The sequence below is a fragment of the Homalodisca vitripennis genome, chromosome 7 (assembly GCF_021130785.1).
Source record: "Homalodisca vitripennis isolate AUS2020 chromosome 7, UT_GWSS_2.1, whole genome shotgun sequence".
NCBI lineage: Eukaryota > Metazoa > Arthropoda > Insecta > Hemiptera > Cicadellidae > Homalodisca > Homalodisca vitripennis.
The window spans coordinates 105,682,406-105,706,194 of NC_060213.1; the positions used below are offsets into that span (position 1 = coordinate 105,682,406).

A 23,789-nucleotide genomic window follows, 5' to 3' on the forward strand; every position below is an offset into this window, starting at 1 on the left:
CACATTGATTTAATTAGACACTCATTTATAACCGTGTATGAAGTTGTTATAACACATTAATGATCTCTCGTATGTAGCCTCATGTAGACTACGGTAAACGGACTGTAGGTCCACGTCATAAAACTGCCGGAAGCATTTCTTACCTACTTCTTAAGGGGTGGACAGTAGGTCCACGGTCCCGGCCTGGGACCCACTGTCCGACTCACGGGTTTCTTTTGACGAGAGGTTGATAAGGGATCGTCGTACTCACACTGCAGCACTTGAATGGATGTTTCGAGATCTAAACTCTATATCTGCTAAATCATTTTCAGTACACTACATAAGAAATTATATACATAAAATAAAGTCAGGTTAGTTACGCCATTTCTAACTTAAGAATGTCTGTAACGATTAGTGTCTACTGGTATGTACAGTATTATACAAACGATGGTCCAATATAAGGAATAACTAATACAAACTTACTGTAGATGTTTATAATTCATTAGGACAATGCCAACCAAATTAATCAGATAGTAATATAATGCTATATGGAATTCGTTAAGATATAATCCCTATTAGTAATCCACTTCATATGTGATAGCTTGAGTAAACTGTTGTTAATGTTTGCTGCTTTAGCAGTACGCTGTGCGAATGTAGTGGAAGCATCACTGACCAAAATAAAGAATAAATGCAGGTAGAAAAATTAATGCACGGCCATATCAGTTTTGAAAGGTAGGACAGTTAGTCCACAGGTGTCGACGTGGACTAACTGTCCTACCCTGCAGAAAAGTGACGTCAGCCACCCTCGTCAAACTAGGCGTGGACCTACAGTCCTACAATCGTAGACTACTAGCCCCACTCCACCTACAAAGGAAATGATATTGTCCTCCTCTCTTTCGTATTCAAATATTTAGGTCACATACTTCCTCCCACGAAGTATTAAAATACATTAAGCTATACATAGACATGAGGTTTTCCAACCAGTATGTACCTAGATCTACTGTATATTATTTTACGTAGATTTTTACCAACTCTGTATCGACAAAAGACACATAATACACTATTACCTATGTCTGACTACCTAATAACTAGGAAGAGGAATAACTAATAGAATTATTCCCTTAACTTACCCACTGAATATTTTACAAATTCGGAAGGGGGGGGGTTGAGGGGTTTAAGTTTCAAACCTCCAGTAAAATTAAGAACTTAAGACGCCGACTTACTAAAGTACACAATTAACAATATTATGAAGGAAGTGCAAATATAGGGAGTAAAGGGTGAATGAAGCTCAATTTAGTTAACAGTTAATATTGACTATTTCTTAAAAAGCTGTATGGATAATAAATGGCTCATGGAAGGAAGTACACCAAAGTATCGATTAACCGAATTCCGATTAACGAGTATCCGAGTTAACCGAATCGATTTTAAGCAAACAATATTAATATTTTCCACTTATTCAAACAAATAACTATCGTTTGACTAAAAGCAGCATAACATAAACCTAAATGAATATATAATGTAGTAATGTAATAAGTATCAATGCAGCAGACGCAATCGATTTCCATATCGTATTTGTGTACACAAAACTAATCACTTTATATAACTATAGTGTACTTCCAAAGGTTTCGATAGAATGGTAGACATGAGACCGGTAAATTATAGCTCTCAAAACAAAATTCAAAATCAAGGAGGCCAGCACACCTTTATAAAGAGTGAAGCGAACAACCGGTCCGCAAAGTATAGCGACTGAGCCGAGAAACCTATCTTCTTCGTTTCAACGAAAACCCCCTTATATCGGCCCCACAAAATTCGGGAAAATAATTTTTAACACCGAAAAATGACCCAAAAATACACTGTTAAGAAGGGGGAGGGTTTAGAAGTAATTTTGTTAAACTTTACAAATGAAAATGTATGTCAAGCCGTACCTCATTTTACATGTCTCTCTATGCACTAGCCGTTTTGAAAAACAGTTATTTAACTTCTTATATACAGGATGGTATAAAATGTCTGTTTTACGGTTTCTTTTAACGCTACCTCGTTAAAAACTTTAGCAAATCTAAACTTTTATCAGATGTTATCACAGAAGTACTCTTTCTAAGAATATATTACAATGTCACTTTTCAGCCACTTCAATTTTGTTTCAAACAATTCAAATTTAGGATAATTCAAACTCGTAAAACTTAACAAACTCAAATATGTGTTTTTAGGTATTAAAAATCATTTTCCCGAATTTTTGGGGCCGAAATATGTGTATTTTCGTTAAAACCGAAGAAGGTACGTTTCTAGGTTCAGCCGCTTATATGTCGCGGACGGGTGGTCTGCCTCGTACTGTATAAGATAATGACATCCATGAGTTTAGTATCGACTTCAGACCAGAAGACCGATTTCAACATTCTTTAACCTCGAAGCATCTCCAACCCCTAATTTCCCGGTAAATTATTAGTCCACACTAACTTCTTCGCAACAAACATTTTTTAATTTTTAATTTTCATTAATAAACTCCATTACATGGTTTTTTGTAGTGTGTAAGTGTTTTCTCCGCCACAGAAACTATGTTGGATCAATAATATTATTGAATGTAAGATGCGTTTACAAAGTTCGATTATATGTTAGACGTCACGTAAATTGGATTCTAATTTATTTTTTGTCCAAGTGAACAGATGGAACAGTCTTAGCCTACGATACAGTGGCATTTCAGTACGGAAGCTACTAGATGGGCTCGCAAAGAACTGGTTCACTTAGCATAACCTCTCTGAGAGAAAGGTCATTCAAGGTCATGGTTTATTTGAGATGACTGTGCAGTTTTGTACGAATCGAATCACTGAAATATTTGGAACGGTTTATCGGTTTTACGCACAAAAGTTTACAGTTTTACGTGACATATCTTATGTTGAGTACTACCCTGAGCATACATGAATGTTCATCTCACTTCCATGCTGGAAGTACATTAAAACTACGAAAGATATACGTTAATTCTACACACGTTGCATAAAACATAAACATATACATAAAACCCAGCGCACGTGAGGAGATGCCAGCCGAACGTAACGGCACTGCTCAGATAAACAGCCGAAGAAATAAACTATTACAAAGCACAGGATTTTAAACCTGAAGAAGAGAACAGATAACTATTTCCGAAACGTCATATTAATTCTGCTACCCTTTCATATCTAATGAGTATGAAAACCGAGGTCCAAAATGTACAAAATATCAAACTGAATAAGATGCATAAAATAAGCTTATATGAAATATTGGTTAATATAATTGAATAAATATCGACGAAATTGGATTATTGCTGCCATGTTATATAAATGTTACTATTATGTCACAGTATTCTATCTCACTTTATTTATAGTAAAGTTGTTGCGATTACTTGATTCATTGTAGTTTTACTTAATAATGTGTTTGTTTGTAATTAAACACGCTGTTTAAAGTAAATAATATAATTTGTTAGTTATTTAAAACCTGTCAAAAATTTAATTTTTTAAAATAAACTCTTTATAAATTAGTTACAATAAGAGGAAAAACTAAGGAGAATATTTTAAGGCGTTGACATTTCAATGATATAACTTCAGCTTGCATTGTTTCACCGAGTACAAAAAACTGTGTTTTTGTGGATTGAAATATTTGTAAATGATATATTTTATAATGATAATGATATAAATATTTGATAATTTTAATTATTATTTGTTAACCTTTTTGCCTTTTCAGTTCTGTTTTAATGATTCAGTTTTCGCTGTTGCTTTGGATTTTGAGGAATTTGACAATATATTAACGTTGATTTTAACGTTACCACCGAATCATAGGATACCGTCGAAACCCACTTGTAAATTTCAATTGACTGCCCAGGAATCGAACCCGTAAACACTCGGTTAGAGAGCTGTAGCCTTACCCCTACGCTACGGTGTAGGTTTAAGGTAGTCTTATACTGTGTAATGTTTGTAACTATGCTACAACTGAAACTGCAAGAGTTGTAATATTGAGATATATTTTTAACTAATGATATAATGCATTGTTATATCAATCCAATATAAAGCATTTAACACATTTGATTCTTAATTTTACTTTCGGGATTCAACACATTTTTTTAATTCCTTTAATTGACTAAATAATGTGAAGGTAAAGAAACAAAACTTTAAACTTTAATATTTGTTCTTTATCTTTTAGCATGGTTATCGAACCGACAAGGCCAATCAACTATAGTGGTTACTTATGTTTTTCCGTACACAAGCCGCATATACTCCTAAGAAAGATATCAATCATCAGCCACGCTTATTTTGGTGCAGGTTGAAATAGAAGGGTATAAAAAGGGTTAAACACACAAAATAATCTTTATCTCATATCATAATTTAAATTAGCGTCAACTAGGCATATGAAGACACTTAAAGTGACGACATCTATTCTCTTTAGATAATTGGCTGACGATGATACAACTACTGAAAACCCGAAGAAAAGAACAGATAACTGTTTCCGAAACGTCATATTACTTCTGGTACCCTTTCATATCTAAAGAGAATACAAACCGAAGTCAAAATAAACAAAATAGCGAAGTGAATAAGATGCACAAAAATAATTGTCTGGCGATTGGTTTTGCGTGTGTAAATCTAAGAAAAATATGAGAAAAATATTATCGTTTCATTTTTTAACCCCTTTGATACTCTCCTATTTCTACCTCCACCAAAATTAGTGCGGCTGACGATCATTCCTTAAGACAAATTTCTCTATCGATTTTTGAGTGCAAATTTGCTTTAACTTCTAGACTATCAAATACGTTAGCATTTAATAGCCTAAGTATCGAATTCTAAATACGATTTTACACAAAACTGTTAAGAAAATGTAATACAAATGACAGTTGAGTACGAGAAATACAATAATAGTGTGGGAGATTAATAACAAAATAAATATGAACCAATAAGGATTAAGAGATTATGTTATTTTCTAAGGTTATCTATTATACTGAGAAATCTGCGATCACAAAGTGAACGTCAATGACTCACCTTATTTGTACACTTTCCTTTAAAACAAATAAACACTATAAAAACTGAATAAAACAGTTTAGTTATGCACAAAAAGAAATGGCATGAAAATGCATAATTTACTACAATCCATTTTGATTTTTTTTTAATATTCACACTACAGAGTGTCCCGGAACTCCCATTTCTGGTGTTGCTAAGCCAGAGAAAAATCTCGAAAACTCAATAATCATCCAAACAACCACAATTTTGTATTTTTCACTTAACTATTTTTAATTTAAGAACGGTTCATTATAATAACTTCAAATGTAGGATATAACTGTATAATATAAAGGCTTAGTAACAGAAAAATATAAGTTTTACAAGCATTATTTTAAAACTTACTGCTTCTCAAATGCTTATAAATGTACTTTTCTACTCCAATACGTTTCAGGTTTAATCTTACAGTACGTAAGGATATTATAATCACAATCCAACAATGCAATGTTAAGCAGCTGATAAAAGCAGCTAACATTATAACAGCTGATAATTATGGCGTGGTAAACCGCGAAATTACGCCCTGATCACAAATTAGTGCCTTGTTTATGCTATGGTTTTAAATACAGATTGTCCTCGAGTTGTAATAAAATCGATGTTAATAATCTTCTTGGAATTCGCAAATGTCTATGACTGTTTTATTAAAATTAACATAGAGAATATTTAAAATTAATCATTTGTCCTGTAAATACAGGTAAGACGATTCTTAGTCTGCGTTCATTACCAATCGCGGGAATTCTCGGAAACCCGGGATCTCTACCACTTATCAAATTATGGTGATATCTCCGTAAATTCCGAGTACTCAGACTGTACATTGTTATAAATATAGTATTTTTGTTTCATGTTGTGTTCTTGGGCAACATGCATCGCTAAGATACAGATGTAAAACGTACTCAATCTATGTGCTGAGCGTTAGTAAAATGTCGACACAGCGGCGTTAGCGTGTGTCCCAACAACAAAAACACCATAAAACAATGTAAATAAATACAAAAACTACTTTAAAACCATAGATCCCATATTGTTCTAAGCAAGTAATCAAAGATTAACCTTTTGCTTGCTACCTAATTGTTTAATATGTAATACTAAATAATAATACAAAATATTTTATTTTGTAAGTATTTTAAAAACCAACATTTTAAAAATGTTGGAAGATTATTATAATATTACTAGCGGGCCCGGCGCGCTTTGCTGCGCATTTCAATAATTTTTTGCAAAAGTTGCCCGCGGCTTCGCACGCAATTTCCCGTTGAAAACAGTACACTATATTCACTTATTCTTTTTCTATCACATTCTAAACATTGCTGAGATAATTGATAGTCGTTCCATCGTGAGCCTCTTGGGCGTATTATGAAGGTATGTACCATATTCCTGCCTCTATCTAGCTGTTACCCACGGCTTCGCACGCAAATCTTAAGAACCGAAGTCCTTATATTACTTAGTAAATTTTTTTTTTTACTATAATAAATTTTAGATTAAATTAGTTATATCTCCGATGCCACGATTGAGCTTGCTTTGTTGTCTCGATCGAGAGAATATGTACACACGGAGTTTTGAGAACCATACTTCTGTCAAAAAAAAACAACTAAGGTTGATTGTATAACATTCTTTATATTTGTAGCCAACGTAAGATAGTAATTATGATATCTGCATTGCTCTTCTGATCAAGCATGAGCATGGTTTATATTAAATAAATATTGCAGTTAAAGGTGAATTTTTACGTCAAATTTGAATTGTATTATCTGGATAGTAAAGTCTATGTTTAACAGTGATTGCAAAAACAGTTTTAAACAAAATTTGTCGTTTCTCTTAAGCTTACTCTATGCTTTAAAACTATAAGTGTAATATATGTTTACAAAGAACAGCTGATTAAAAATTTGAAAAGACGTTAACATATGTTTGCTGCAATGCATTTCTTATGGGTATTTCTGTAACCAGTGGGGCGGAATCCTGAATCGGGAAAGGGATGGCATAGCTTATAAACCTTCTCCGTGGAAGAATACATATACGTACAAATTTTCATCATGATCGGTCCAATAGTTCACGATTCCATAAAGGACAAACACACAAACATTCATTTTTATATATATAGATGAAGAGAATATCTAGGATACTTTATTAACTGCTTCAGCTTTAGCGGATGTCACTCGTGAGGCAGGAAAAAATTAATTTCTGTCACACGATATCTCGAAAACGAAACTTATAGACTTCAAACTGTGAATGAAATTTCTAAGTGAGACTGAGTTCATGTATGGGACTTGGCTGAGAGTAAGCGAATATTATGAAGAGAATATCATTATCAACTGCTTCATAGCGGATGTCATCACGATATCTCGCATGACTTATAGACTTCAATGAAAACAGACGAAATTAGATATAATAGATGATAGAATATTATGAAGAGAATATCATTATTCAAATATCTAGGATACTTTATTAACTGCTTCAGCTTTAGCGGATGTCACTCGTGAGGCTGGAAAAAATTAATTTCTGTCACACGATATCTCGAAAACGAACTGACTTATAGACTTGAAACTGTGAATGAAATTCCATTTCTAAGTGAGACACTGAGTTCAATGATGTATGTATGGGACTTGGCTGAGAGTAAGCGAATATTCTTAAATTGGTTTATGGGTAAAGAAAAAATTGCAAAATAAATAAATTTGTAAACAAACTCAATACACCCACAAGATATGAAAGTATGCGACATACTAACACCTGAAGCCAGACTATTTCACAATACATACAGCATCCTTTTATAGTGCCTTGGTGTGTAGACTTATATCAAACACACACTGATATCAAAACCAATTTAATGAAAAAATATCTGAATGTATCATTAATGACGATGAATATTTTCGTGGTAACTTCTTTTTTTGTATGAGTGTCTGTATATCTGTCCGCAGGTAATATCGAGTGTGAAAGTGAGCTGTAGATTTGAAATTGTGCATGCCAAATGTCACCTCAGCGAAGCTTGTTGTGACATGCAGTGTGGCTGCAGTTCTTTTACATTGAAATTCACTTTTAGAGAATACTGACTGTTTTTTATTTGAATTCAAGACGTTTTCAATGCCCTAACATTGTTGTTTTTTTCTGTATTTCCCTCACAGTCAGTTTTTTTATAGATGTTGAAATGAAATATAAATCTCATTTACAAACGAAAACAATCAAGCGATGGCAGTAATTCGGAACTGAATACTAGGAAAAAGATGGTCTCGACATGGGTGAAAGATGACGGAAATGAATGGTACGACCACCGACCACAGATAATATAAATCAAAGACGTCTCAGTGTATCCACAACTCACAGTGCCATCCTATGACAGGCGCAGGAACTACCGTGTACTGGATATAGCTCAACACTAGCGATGTGTGTTTACTGGTCGTCATACTTAGGGTTGGATTGTCTCTGTCACTGACGCTTGGTAAAAACGGCATTTATGGTCCATCGCGATTAAGTAAGTACGTCACAAAATATTGATTTCAATCCTTCCACTATTTTTTGGCGAATTCGTCACATCTGATTCTAGGTTTCTTGAATGTTTCGAAAATTAAAAATATCTAAACACCGTTCTTACCAAACTTGGAAAAATAGCTTTTCAAACATAATTTTTACGATAGCCTGTTGATTTTTAGGAAAATTATCAGTCATAAACGTAGATATGCACGTTTTCACAACAGACTTTATTGTAGGATCGTTAAAATCATATGAGGATCCTCAAGTGGACATTTTAATAGCATTTATGGGTGTTATGTCGAAATGCTGTCTCATGCAGGCAGCATTTCTATCGGTGCTGAAATCAAACTACAAATGCTCTGCCCTCAAGTCGCTGTATTGAAAAATGACATATGTATAATATTTTTACACATTGTGCGTGTAGGCATGAAACTACAAACGTTTAGAGTATTAGATTACGTAAGTCTAAAATCCACATGCTATTGTTGAAGCCAGTTGAGATCATTGCTGCGGTAACATTAAAGTAGCTTTCTACCCCATCTCTGGGACAGAAAAATGAATTTGGGAAATTATATGTCAATAATCAAGTTCCAAATACGGGTTTCCAAATTCAAACATGTCCAGAAGTGCAAGAAGATCGTCTGTTTCGAATAAACATTTCATATTTGAATACACAAAAGCAGAAGATAAACATATGTCCATGAAATAAAACCAAATAAATTAAAAATCATTCACATTGCGACATTATTGCCACTAAACTTAATTAAAAGTCAACTTCATCATTAACACGGAAAGTGGCCTTTATCCTACACATCGCATGGAGATTACATATATGTGAGAGTTTCATTATGCAGTTGGCACCGGATTTTATGGCGACAAAGCATAGAACGCAGTATTAAATTACCTGTTTCTAACTTGTAAGATATATGGTTATAACAATACCTAATACAATTTTAACAGCTTTATACATTTACCTTATTAGTATGATATAGCATATTCAAGCACAGAAGTAACACTATTCTAGAGAAATTGACTCTTGCCAGTCCTGGGTTACGTTTTATTACATCCATTACAAAAAATGTCAAAACTGTTATCTATTCTACGTAAAGACCTAGGCCTATAAGAATAACTTAAACATAAATGACAGTTAACATATAATACTTTTTACAATGCTACACCATTACAAACATTATTACAAACATTACAAGCATAATTACAAACATGCATTTCGATTAGTTCGTTGCAAATTTACTTAGTTTTGCAGTGTCAATGGTGAAACAAAGGAGAAAAACTTATCAAGTGGGAGCAAGAATGAAGGAGCCTTGAAATATGAGATGAAAATTGAATTGGTGCAGATAAACCACACAGGGCAAGTTATAAAAGTTTGGAATAAATGAGGGAGTTAGTTTGTAATGACAACTTCTGTACACAACAATACATATTTGTGTTACATATGCTTCTAACTAGAACTACTCATCAATTCTGAAATTCTTAATTGGTCTTGTTAGAATTATAACTTATTACAAATTAGTCTTGATTCCAGCCTTCACGTAGGTTCGAACACAGGACTGCCACATCTTCTCGTGGTGTTCACAATTCTGGAGCATTAGCAGAATAACAATTCCGTTGTGTGAGGCTGATGACATCTTTACCTGACAGTATTAGAGCCCAAGATCAGTCTAATGCTGCCCGGTAAGATGCAAACAGACTCTTCTCTAGAGGACCACATCCTTCCCGAGTCTTCCTGAAGTCTGGAAACCGTCGAGAACTGTCATGCTGAAGACGCCCCAGAAGATTTGCCGGTCGGGTGTAGACGCTGACTTCCATGGTGTATGACTCCCCATATAATAGGATCTCTAAAGTCTCTTTTCGATAAAATATTTATAATGATATTATATAACTCATTCTGTTAAATCTACACTGAAGTATTGATCTAATTAAGAAAACAAGGCATATATCTATGTCCTATGATGGTGGTCCATTATTAAATTTTCATTTATTTATACTACAATAATTTTAAAATTGTATAACTAAATCCACATGGCTCAGGATAAAACTGTCGATATTTCCATTACAATAATTCATTTATCATAAATGGGTTTGCATAACGAATACTTTCAATTTATTATGCAACTGCAAATTCAATATCGTATTTCACAATAAGATTTCTCAATTAATGCAAACCTTTTGTATACAAACGCATTAACTCAAATAATACATAGGAACATAAAATATATTTTAGTACAATTAAATTGACTAAAAATTAAGAAACCACCATAAAAGGACTACCTTAAAAGACATCAAAGCTTATTCTTATGACATTCTATAACAAGAACAATATAAACTGAAATACATTAACGTAAATGCCCTAGAACATTGTACATTTTAATTTTAAGGCGTAACCGTAAGTAATTTTTAAGTTAGGAATTCATATTATTCGTTTAACAATTTAAGCACAATATAAGTAAAGTAATATTAACAATATTACATTGTACAACTTACTAAAATACTCCAAGTATTCCAAATACACTACTAAGTAAACCTTAGTTATTTTAATGAGTGTTCAAAACAATACATAACGATGTTTAGTTTTATTCTTCTATAATAGAACTTCTCCTATTGTAATCAGCACTTCACATAATAAAAGAACTGCTCACGACATTATGTGCCATTTCAATGGATTTCTTTACAATACAATAATACACTTATTTGGTAATATTTATAATAAACACTTTCTCATTGTAAATATTCAAATTAGTCCTAAGAATAAAAGACCACTAAATAGAACCGAAACAGTTTCAAATCTCAATATTTAAGAAGTAATCACTTACACTGTATTGCATACTAATGCTACTAAACTCCATTAGACGGTATAATTTACATGGTATAATAAATTACAGCACATGTATTAAAATCAACGCTGACGTCATATTCTCTTAAACATTTAGGATTAAGCCGTAATGAAAACGTAATCAATCACTAGATTGGGTGGTTATCAAACACTTATTAAAAGTAAAACAACAGAGACTAGAATAAAAAGCAATAAAAACATACATACATAAATTAAGAATTTGCCTTACTTTAAAATATTTTATTATTCATTAGACTAGGCTACATACGTTATTAAAATATGTATTTAGCCATAGTATTTATCTCAAAATGTATTTAAGATTTGTGAAAATCTTTCAATTGTTAGTACTTCATTTAGAAGAAATTATCGTAAGGAACGAACAAGATTTATAGGTCTATTTTTTATATTTAGCCCATTTTTATATCTTTGTCTATTTAGGAAGGCATCTTCAGTATTTTTAAGGCCAACAAAATTAATTAACGATTTAATTGAAATTTCAGTTTAAACAAACGTAGAATAAACCTCGAGTGCGGAATCACAAAATCATAACATTTTCAAGTGTAAAGGGGTTCGTTTCAAAACTGCACTAAGACTAAGAATTCCAACAGACACTGAAGTTGTGTACGACGACAAACCGTTTTCTCTGATCATTACAGGAGGTTGATAAACAGCCACAGGCCTTCGACAGGATCAGGACTCGTAATAGCAGTCGTCTCTCTCCAAGTGCGGAATCAGGCCGGTATAACGCATGCATAATAGATGAAGCAGATACTGTTTAGATGATTGGCTGCAGCTAGCCTGGGAGTGTGGCCTGTCTGTCTGTCCGTCCGAATAGTGAGGATGTTGAAATAAATGTCCAAATCGTTGAAAACAAATGGTAGCACTGCTTCAGGACCCACACATTGTCAAAAAACAAAACAACGAATTCTGTCGTCGAAGAATACATAATTCACGGTTTGCTGCTTTGTAAAAGATTGTACTGGAAATTTCCGTGCATTTACGAACGTGTTAGTGCTGGAGTAGGATCCTACTTTGGATTTTTAATATACTAATAAGCGTGGTTTGATTTACAAATAATTTACTGTAAAAAACAAAATTTCAATCTTGAATAACACAACACATGATACATAGACATGATAAACTTCCAGTATGTTTAAAGAATAGATTTTGTTTAACGTCTAAAAATACTTCTATACTGAATATACTGTAGTGAAATGTTTCAGGAAATGTGTAGTTTATTTTTATTTTATGTGGGCACATTTTTTTGCAAAGTATTCGTGCGTTTACTGTCTTAGCTCTTGGTTCGACACAACTCAAAAATCAACTGTAAGAAAATTTTAGGGACGTATCATGAATTTTAGGAAGGATCTTAGTTGGGATCCCAAAGATTTCACCCAAATAATTAACAGCGGCAGTAGATCAAAATATTAAATTTTACATGGAGGGAGGATTCCGATGTCTGGTATACTGGAATGCCAATTTTCCAAAATAAGCGTTTATCCAAATTTCCGCCCTTTAACGCGATTTTAACAAAAAGAATGTCAGTTTTATTTGTGGTATTGTTATACGCAAGGGCGGATTCCCCAGCACTTGTCTGTATCATTTAGGAAGGAGTCAGCACAGTGTATAAAGTCGAAGATACGGATAAAAAGGGCTACGGTCAAAAAAAAAGGATTTGATCCTGTGATAGCTTTACTAAATAAGTCCGACGCCTTAGACCATGCGGACACAGCTCTTCCAAATGGCGTTTGGACAAAAGTGGGTAGACATTAAATAATTCTACGGTAACAAATTAGTCATAACTTGCAAAAATATTACCTAGTTCTTGAATTTGAGAAATGAGATCTCCAATTCGAACCAGCAAGATTCCAAACGACAATATTATCCTTTTCCTGCTATAAATTAAAACGTAGCATAAAAATTAATTAAATATTGATTTCATAAAATTAATTGAAATAAAATAAATACATTTTTCTTGCAAAAAAAATTTAAAAAAAACTAAATTTACAGGGAACGTTCAACGTGAACGTTACATAGTACGGGCTTCAATGACTTATTATCGAAGGTCTGTAAATCACTAGCAGTTAGCATATGCGCAGAGCAGACGCTGTTATATGAACCCTAAGCTGGCAGAACATGCAAAAATACGATTCAAGCCATGGACTATGATTTATGACTGAACAGTCAAAATTTCAGACAAATAAATTGTATGAAGTACTTTCAACAGTAGCATGCACTAAAACACCATTTAAAATGTGAAACAGTGAAACACATGGAAATGAAGTATCCTATTCTGTTTTTACGAGCTATTGTCTCAACTTGAGTCAGAATGAGTAAGGAGACTTGTATAGTGTCTGTATACTCCCTAATTATTTCATATTGCTAATTAAATATTCATCACTGTTGTTCTCTATGAATAAAACTGGTGTTTTGAAGACAAAGTAGCTTACCTTTAACGAAGCAGTTTTGTGAAAATGTTTTTCTGTGATGGTCGAGGACACGTGATTATTTGCCGGTATTATTTTTTTAACCGGAAGTGAAATCTGCCCTATTGTCAACAACGCACTAGCCCGTAGCGAGTAACGAAAATTGTATTTCCACATTCTTTTAATAGCACAGCCAACAAATTTTCACCACAACGAAGCTGTTTGGATAAGCATTATTATATTATTTTAATCTGTGCTGATTGTTCATTAGAACATTTCACACTAAAATAGTACTATATAAAGAATAAAATTCAAATTATGATTAACTTTACTAATTTCCATCCAATTCAATCTACATATTTTCTTCAATATTTGTTTTAGATTTATAAACCCACAAAAAAGACATGGGGCCTACACGATAAGAATTGTAACAATAATCCACCCGTGGATGAAAACAACAATGTTGTCAAGTTACTGGGAGAGAAAATGGAAAAACATTAGGAGATAAGAAAAATTCCCATTGAAGATGATACCCAATACACTCCACAATTAACTAAAGAGCTGTCAAAATATTGGTATTTCCTTGTTATGTATTTACAAAAGTCTACAGATTCAGGCATCTTTATTCAGTTAGAACGATGTTTTAACTAAAATATTTATAAATATTTTTTTTTTAATTTCTTATTTATTAACTGTTAAATATGTACAATTTATTAATTGTAAGCGGTGCTCATACGGAAAGCAGTATTTATCTTTACGTCGTATGAGGAAGTCCGCGTGAGGCTAAGTAAATAATTATAACAGAATATATCTAGAAATTTACTTATGCTTATATAAAAACTGCTTGTTCCATATCACACTCTGAATGTAAATACCAATTAGATCAACAGATGAGAGAAAAACTACATCAATAATATTTTTAAAATATTATGGTAATTCTTAGTTTTAACTTTTTTTATTTTAAGAAAATACGACTTCTTCTAAGTATAAATTAAATATAACGACAAAAAAATTATAACTTGTAACATAAACTGGTATTCACTTATCTGTGTAATTTTAGAGATAAGTTTTATTTATAAAAACACATAGATACACTCTACATTCCTACAAATAAATAAAACTGTAAAAACGAAATAAGAGTGAACTAAAATTAAATGACCACTACGTAGACCGGTGTGGAGGCTACCGAATTACCGCAAAACGAGTTGACCAAGCATCAGAAATGGGCGTGTAATAGACGTACAGTCTGAACTGGCGCGTGCTCCACAGCGTGCAGCAGTGACTGTACACTATCAAGTGGATGCGGGGTGGGGTGGGGGGGAGCGGGGGCCACTTGTGAGTTGGCTATTCATTCTGAAGATACTGTATACTGATCATCACTAATTTATTGTACTGGAGTCAGTAACTCCAACCGTCATCCATCTCTGTCATTAGTTTTATAGCCTGACTACTGTACGAGGAAGTACTAAATTTTTATCGGTTCTAGAGCATGTTTTTGTTGGAAGTAAGCACGCTGTTGGATCGAAAATGCGCACATTATTAAAAAGCGAGAAATCTCGTGCAACTTCTTTCCAAATAAACACGAGAAAGCTCATGCAACTTCGTTCTATAAATACTACGACAATAAAGCAACGTCATCATCATTTGAAATTTTTTGATAGCCTACAACAATTTCTTAATTCGCCGACTTCTGCAGTTTTAGTCTAGCAGTATCCTGGATTCTGCAGCACAGATTTCAATACTCAATAGAATTTTTTGTTAGACTAAAATATTAAAATTATTTCATTCTCAAAATACGGCTAAAAACAATATCAAAATCAATATGTAGCCTACTCATATGAAGGCTTACAATTTAGTAGCTATTTCGACTGATTACGAAATTTCAACGCAAAATAATTAATAGATGTAACTACATCCTTCCTAGTTTTGCACATTTGAGGTGCCATTGATACGGCACGGTGGTGGGGAAATCTAGTGTTGTTAGTTGGCAACAATCGTGACAAGGTGGAATGCGATAAAATGGCACATCGCAGCCATCTAGATCAGCTGATAACTACTCTGATTGACAGTGATCTCAGAGCCTGTGATCTATTTGAATGTACCCAGTGATGTAAACCACTTGAAGCCAAATTCCCCCACGCTCGATGAGGGCGCAACCAAGACAAATTGCTTTAATTGAAGTTTTCTCACTTCTAATTGAACGCAAGCCCGCATTACATTTTTCAGAGCCCGGCTTCCGAGGGGGGATTGCTTATCCACGTTTGTAATTGAAGCATTCGCTTTTAACGTTTTTTATTTTCAATTTCTCTTCCTAAAAAATTTCAGAAAAAATATTTTTGTGATGCTATTAATCAAGAGAATTTTGTTCCACAAACATAAACTCAGCGAACTAAAAATTTCACAAAAACGCTTACACCGTTGTCATTATTTGCGACATATCTTTAAGCAAGCGTATTTGAAGAAATTTTAAGTGGACCTTTTTCCAAATCTATATAAAGCTGTATAAAACTATTAATTGTTCGACTAAAAACGGAATCTATTGCTCTTCTCACAGTTGTTGTCGGGCCACAATCCTAATCCATTATTATTACACATTATAATATTTACAAAACCGCACAAATATACAATTTTTCAATTATTTACATTCCAAGTAATGGAAATCAACGTAATAGGCCTCTATTCATATATATTTTCATTACTTTCAATTGTTAAAAGCATGTGTATTTAGTAATGTTCTTCACATGTCTGAATTAAATTGAGCATATTTTTTAAATACCGTAATTGTATTTTTCCTTAAACTTATTTCTCGCTCTATTGTGTTCTAAATTATTTCTTTAGTAGTTCCAACTACCATTCGTGCTAACAGAGTACAATCCAACACAAGATGATAAGTTCGTGGATCCAAAAAAAGCAGCGCGCCTGATCGAGCGGAGCGACAAGTCTGTTGAAACTATTACCAGAAATGCTACACTTGTTCCCCATTACCACACAAAGGTTCGGGGACACGTGCAAGCCACGCAAGGTTTCGGAATTAGCATAATAAATAGTGAACTAGGTGCCACGCCACATCACAAGATGCGGGGACAGTTAGCATTCCTAACAGGCTAAAATTATCGACTGGCTATTCTGGTCCGATGAAATGGCATGCGGTCTAGAACAATACGGTGCTGCCGCGGCGCTATCGGAATTATTAATTAGGTTACACGAGAACTAGCTGAACGTGCTCCCTAATTTATGCAAATTAACGGGAATTATTTAATTATGCTAATGGCTCAGTGCTCGCGTATGGAACATTAATGTGGGACGAATAGCTAGCACACTTCATAATCGTAAATGTACTAAAATTACTTGTGTTATCACCGACTAAAACTTTCGTCTTGTTCTGTTGCGAGTTAATTAAGAAAGTTCTTAACTCAATTATTATTACTTACAACTAGTACCTTATAATGCTGAAATATAAATTTAAGTACTTTTAGGCAGCATAAGAATGTAAATACTGAACAGTATATAAAAGTTATTCACAGTACCTAATACGAATTTGCCACATCTACGTTACTAAATATAATACAACTACACATAACCTCAATTCATTTTACACCTCATAAAATTGCTGTTGTAAAAGTAGATTTTTCTATATAATTGCAATATCAGTTGGTAATACTTACAGTTCCACATAATAGCACTAGAAACTACAACGTAAACGATACAGGAGCACCGAGAACGAGTTCCGTGCACAGCTGTTTGAATAAAACTCCGCGGTCGCCGCTGCCAGCCGGCCGCACCAGTCGTGCCAACCGAGCCAGCGTAACATTCCCAACTAAGGGTTCTCGAGGGACAGCATTAGTTTTTGTCCCGGTCTCCCATGGAGGGGGGGGGGTAGCCGCCAGCGGTTCAAAGGGCGCTACTAATCCCTTACCCAATTAAAACCGAACATTCGTTTAGTTTATGACTGAGCAGGTCAAAGTATCTAGATATCTTGTCCCTGACCCGGGGTTATCTCAGATAGCCCCGTCAAACTTTGACGCATGCGCTTTTTCTCGTTTCATTATTACAACACTAATTAGTAAAAACCGATGTTACAAACACATTATTAGACCCATACTTTATCGGCCTAAGTATAAATAGATCGGTCAAGGAGTTTGCTTTCTGAAGACCAAGCGAGGCGATATTATTGGCTTTCGAAACCATTTCTGGATAATACTAAGCTAATTTTACAGCTTTTCCTCTACGAAATTGTACAAGATAATTTGTAAAAATCTGACCAATATAGAGCGTTTTCTGGAATCTGTTCAATTAATTGTTCAAAATTCAAAAATTCAAAATTATTTTTTGTGTAGTATGACCATCTTTACAATAATTGTATTACACTCGTCAACAAAATATGGTTTAAGTTGCATATCTAAATAAAACAATATTTCTCCAACTTTTCACAATTTCTTTAGCCACTTTTAAATTACTAATAGGAAAAAAAACTAATCGGAAAACAACTCACCAACCGAGTAAAAAGCTTTCTGTATGAGATAGTTATATAATAATTTTTTGAATTTTGTAGGATTGTTTTTAAGTATTGTTATAACTTTGTTAGTTGTAAGAAACAGGTTATCTCTATATGCTCTAATGATTTAGCTTGGAAGATTAAGGCGATATCGTCCGCGTACATCGTAATATGTAACTCTGGAAAATTTATTGTTAAACTGTTTGTATATATGATAAACAATATCGGTCCCAAAACGGAGCCTTGGGGAATACCAAAATTTAATTCCAATTTATTAGAATTTACATTTTTAACACTTTGTGTTCTATTTAGTAAAAAAGATTTAATCCAGTTGAGGGCTACTCCACGCACTTCTAGGCGACTTCGTCCTTCAAAAAGCACTTCATGATCTAGGCAATCGAATGCATTTTAAGATCAAGAAATACTCCCACAGATTTACATTTTTTATCTAAAGCGTCGATCGCATGGGTTGCAAATCCTGCCATCGCACAAGCTGTATTTTTCCCTCTAACGAATCCATATTGTTCTTTACATAATAAGTTATGATGGAAAAGAAAATTCAGCAGTCTATTAGCAAAAACATGCTCAAATATCTTGGAAAATGTTGAAACATTTGCAATTGGTCGATAGTTTTCCGGGATAACCGTATCTCCGTCCTTGTATATAGGCCGTATTTCTGCGGAAAGAAACCTTCCATCAAAGAGGAGTTTATAACATTCGAAAGGGGTATAGATAAAGCATTTGCACATTGGTGAACTAGTTTATGTGATATACCATCGTATCCGGAAGCATTTGAGTTTTTAAATTTCATTATTATTTTATAAATTTCTCTGGGGTCTGTTGGAGTTCATAAAATATAATAATCTGTTCATAAAATAATATACACGACTTTAGACTCATCTCCAGAAACTAATTAAGATGAAAGAAAAACGTAATATAATTTTAAATCCATGAATAGAAACCAGTGGGAAAGAATAAATTTGGGGCTTAACGTAAATTAATTATAATGAGTAGAATTATTATTCTACAAAATCTCTTCGCCATATCTTACGCCAAGAAATAAAGAAAACACTGTTCATAACCAAACCAAACCCTCATAAAGGAAAACTTTCCCTATTAAAATCATGCTACTTAACATTGCTGAATTCATAGAACAATAAACATTAAATAGAACAATAAACATTAAATAGAACAATAAACAATACTAAGACACTTAAAGCACACATGTTTTACCAAAGTGTCTTGCGATAGTTGAAACTTTTATCCCAGGGAATCTAGATACAATTTGAAGCGTGCAATAATACACGCAAGACAGTAAATTAAAATTAAATTAGAAAAATGAATAGAACTAAGAAAATTGATATTTAATGGACGATAATTTATTTAGAGATTGTTCAAATTGAAATTGCTTCAATATCTTATAATAGTACAATATTTTAATTAAGATCATTAGTTTTTTAGCATTACCCAGTAGACCAGATGCAATTAGTTTACTTACAACTAAACAGTTCTGGGTAGAAGTTTATTTTTAGTTATTACATTAACAACCCGTATATTAACAGTAATGTCATTGATTTTTTGACAGTATTTTGATTGTTTTCACAATATTGAACGTTTTATTGTTCTTGCACCTAATTTTACATAAATCAACACAAAACCTTAGTAATTTCATCAAACATACTCATTAGTTTTTAAGAAACACGAACTCAGAGAAACCTCAAATATTGAAAGGATTTACAAAAATGGGGCATTATTGATTATTATGGTATGTTACTAATTGTACGTATATGTTACATTTAAATAAGCACGGAATTTACAAAGGTATATCCGTGTTGCATCTATCTTCTAAGTTTCATTCAATCCACATAATGAGGAACAAATTAGACCTACTCATTCTCTCTTTGTTTATTTATTGACCAATTATACTCTTACGAATATTTTGCGTTTTTGTTGATTTGCCGTTAACAGGTGAAACACTGATGATAGAGGAGATCTTATACTGAATGAAAGGTAGAGGATGGATACTTCCTTTCGCTGTATTTCTATATAATAGGCCTATGCCGTATGAGTAAAATCATGCATGTTCAATTACCATTCATTTAGAGAGACTTTTAGGAAATGTACAGTTTCTAATGAAACAGAATAGTTCAAATGATTCACGAGATGATGTAATGTAGCTAGTTAATGGCTAAATAATTATCCAAGTGCTGTAATACACAGTATCAGATTCTGATATGGACAACATCTAAGATGCTGAATAATTGAAAGCATTAACTCAAAAGGTTTTCTTCAAAATTACTTTTCCCTTTTAAACAATTGCAAATTGATTTTATTTCATAAATTATGCTTGATCTCTATTTTACGTTTAAAAGAGCCGTTTTCATAGATTTATGAATTGAGTTATAAAACTTCGCAACCACATTAATGTTGATGCTCCTCAAAATATGGGGCCACTTGAGAGGAGTTTACATTTGATATTTTTTAGTTGCCCCCAAATTCCCGCATTTTTGGGGGACAAAAAGTGTTCAAAATCAACAAATGAAACTTCATTTCCACATTCCACAACTACCCAAAAAGATACTTCCTTATATAAATTTAGAAAAAAATAGAGGGGAAGATTCTGACTTTTCAATCACCCTTTAAGCATATTGTAGTAGATTGGACTGCTAATTTCAATCTCGATTCAAATGCAGTATACAATCGGATTCATCATTTAGTCGAGAACTCTTTCTCCAAACGCAACTGTAAGGAAATTCCATTGTAAACGGGTCCTTTAATTATACGGTCCCTTAAATGAACAAAGAACTGTATTATTTCTTACAAGGAAAACTACTTAATATACTGGTGAGTATGTAGGAATAAAAACTGCAGATATAAATCATAATTTAAGAAAGGAATGTGCTTTATGTGTGGTGAACAATCCCAAAAATATATATAAGAACATTTCATATTTCCTGTGAGTGTAAGAAAATAAATATTTTATAAAAAGGACATTTATAATGTAAAAACATTCGGATAAAGTAATAATTATTTAATTCTACTTCATTTCATCGTAGACCCTTTGTAGTAAATAATATGCACACTTGCAATAAGCACACATCTTGGTTTTTCTTGAATTCGACAAAAAGAAATCGCTCGTCTGTTAAGCCAGTTTTGGTAGAGTTCGAAACGGCCATAAATCAAAAGGTTAACAAATATTAAATAGTAATGTTTTTTTCACTTAAAACCGAAAAACCGACCGTCAGACATATGAATAGTACTTACGTCACTATCAGACAGCCACATACGAAATTAAAATTTGTGACTTATAGGCGTATATATAGTTAACTGACGTTGATTTAGCATTATTTTTGTGTAGGGCGGTTAGTTTCAAAAGTATCAAGCTTCAAAATAAGATTGTAGAGAAAATATTTAAAATATGTTTAACCCTTTTGATGCCCATATATTTCGAGCTCTACCAAACCAGTGCGGCTGAAGATCGACTGAAATCTCAAGAAAACTCAAGTAGTGTGCTTATAAAATGTCAATTGGGCTATTTTCTTTATTGACGCTGCAATGGATGCTACTACAGTAGTAACTATACAGAAAGTGATAATAATAATTATGGCAACTAAATATCGATCATTTAAAATAGGCTAGCTAAGTATCCAGTGAAGTTTCAAAAGTGTTTGCTGGGAGTAAAACGGACGATGCACTTTTGTTTTGAAACAAAAACAAAAGCTGTTCTCTAGCAATACAAGGAACTGTGCCAAGCCAACAATACGCGATGGACAGCTCTTTTAGTCCCCCTTCTCCTCCACCCCGCCCCCTCCCACCAGCCAAACTACCATGTAACACATCAGCTTTGTCGCGTTTATTTTCTCACTAAAGCACACTGAATATGTTGTTTGTTGTAAGACATTCTGCTTTCAATCAGTTGACCGTTTAGTTTTAAGAGTATCTCATGTTCAGAAAAACTCGTTTTATTTAGATATTATTTGGCACGGAATGAGTTTCTGAAAACTAAAAACTTGTCAACCAAAAATTCTAAAGCGATTGAAAAGTAGAGATACGATAGCGGTAAATTCTTTTGATAGTTGTTATTATTAACGATGATAATTTGAAAGGATAACAGGTTTTCGATAATTAACATCGTTAGAGTTACAAAAATAGGACACTCTGTTTCGTGGTTTGAAGACTTGTCTTACATGAGCCCGAAGGACTGACGATAGACTGATCAAATTTTGTTTACCACTGAATAAGAGGATACTGCTTTCAGTTGCACTGACGCACTGACTGTGTACAGCGCTCACTCATCAGTCTTCACTTCAGTCTTTTACTGCAGTTTTAAACATTTTACAAATGCAAATTCTTTACGTAACGTAAAATGTCCAAAAATGTTGAGTATACAATGAGAATAATGAAAGCAACCATTACACATTTGTAAATTTTGTAACTAAATTTACAACCAAAAAAGGCATACCTCTTTCTTGTGCTTAGTAAGTACAATAATAAATACTGATGAAATAGGACTGATGAAAATATTGATAATTTATGTATGGAATACGTAGGTTCTTAAACTATTGGTAACACATAGTAAAGTTCCTTAATAAAAGTCCAATTTCCCAAATCATACAATTATTGTTGTGAAGTTTAACAAATATCTGCTATTATAATACTTTCTGAGGATATTATTGCATATAGTACCTGAAGATTACGGTAGTTATGGATATATACAGTAGAGTGCCAACATTATGCATCAAAAAGCCTGGGACGACGATTTTCCGTCTGTGCTATATGACTCTTGATAGAAAAGTCTCTGCGTCCCCGGGGTTAACTTCTGGCTGGTTTATATCTTTCAGTTGAACGGACACTGGGTATAGTAAAAACCGATGTGTCACTTAAATTTGGGCAACCTTATGGATTTCCAGGAGCGGCACATCAGTAACCGCAAATGTCGAGTAACTGGGGTGCAAGGGTATAAACTATAGATCTAGCTACTGCGGGAAATGGCTGTTGGAGTTGGTGGTGTTCCTTAAGAGTTAAAGGCTGTTGTTAGCCCAGAAATAAGGGCGTGACACCTCCTGCCCGAATTTTGGAAAGGATGGTACAGAGCTGGCATCTTCATTTACGGAGACAAGACTGAGATGAATCCCCAAATCTTACAATATGGATCTCGACAGGAGGCGGCCCCTACTCCCAACCTTACCCATCTAGAATATCTTGGCACTCCGGAAGCAGCGCAAAGTTCCTTTAAGGACTTATTGCAATTTTTCACTTCCTGTCGTAAGATAAAAAAATAAAGATCTTAGAGACTTGGAACTTGGCACCTAGGGTCCTATTGACTTTGGGGTCAAAAGATCAAGGGACATCACTGATGCGGGCAAACATTTAGTGTCGATTCGATAAAAACTCATTACGTTCTCTTCGGATCTTCGATGCTTCGCCGTATCGGAATATTTGTGCTTATTTGAATGTGTAACTAAACATAAAACATACATAAATAGAAATCAAGCTGGATTGTAAGAGTGTAAATGTTTATCGAAATAATTCAGATTGTATACGTGAAAGAAACAGACAGCAAAAGAAATTCAATT

The 23,789-nt window shown here is 33.6% G+C and overlaps 1 protein-coding gene across 1 annotated transcript in view; it reads right to left on the reverse strand.

Annotated features, from left to right (window-relative positions):
* The window catches only part of LOC124366137 (ejaculatory bulb-specific protein 3-like), a 101,491-nt gene extending 83,945 nt beyond the window's left edge, over nucleotides 1-17,546 (reverse strand). Inside the window, exon 1 of the mRNA XM_046822442.1 lies at nucleotides 17,384-17,546. The gene's annotated coding sequence lies outside the window, so the exon portion shown is untranslated. The remainder of the gene's footprint in view (nucleotides 1-17,383) is intronic.
* Between the last annotated feature and the right edge of the window lie 6,243 nt (nucleotides 17,547-23,789).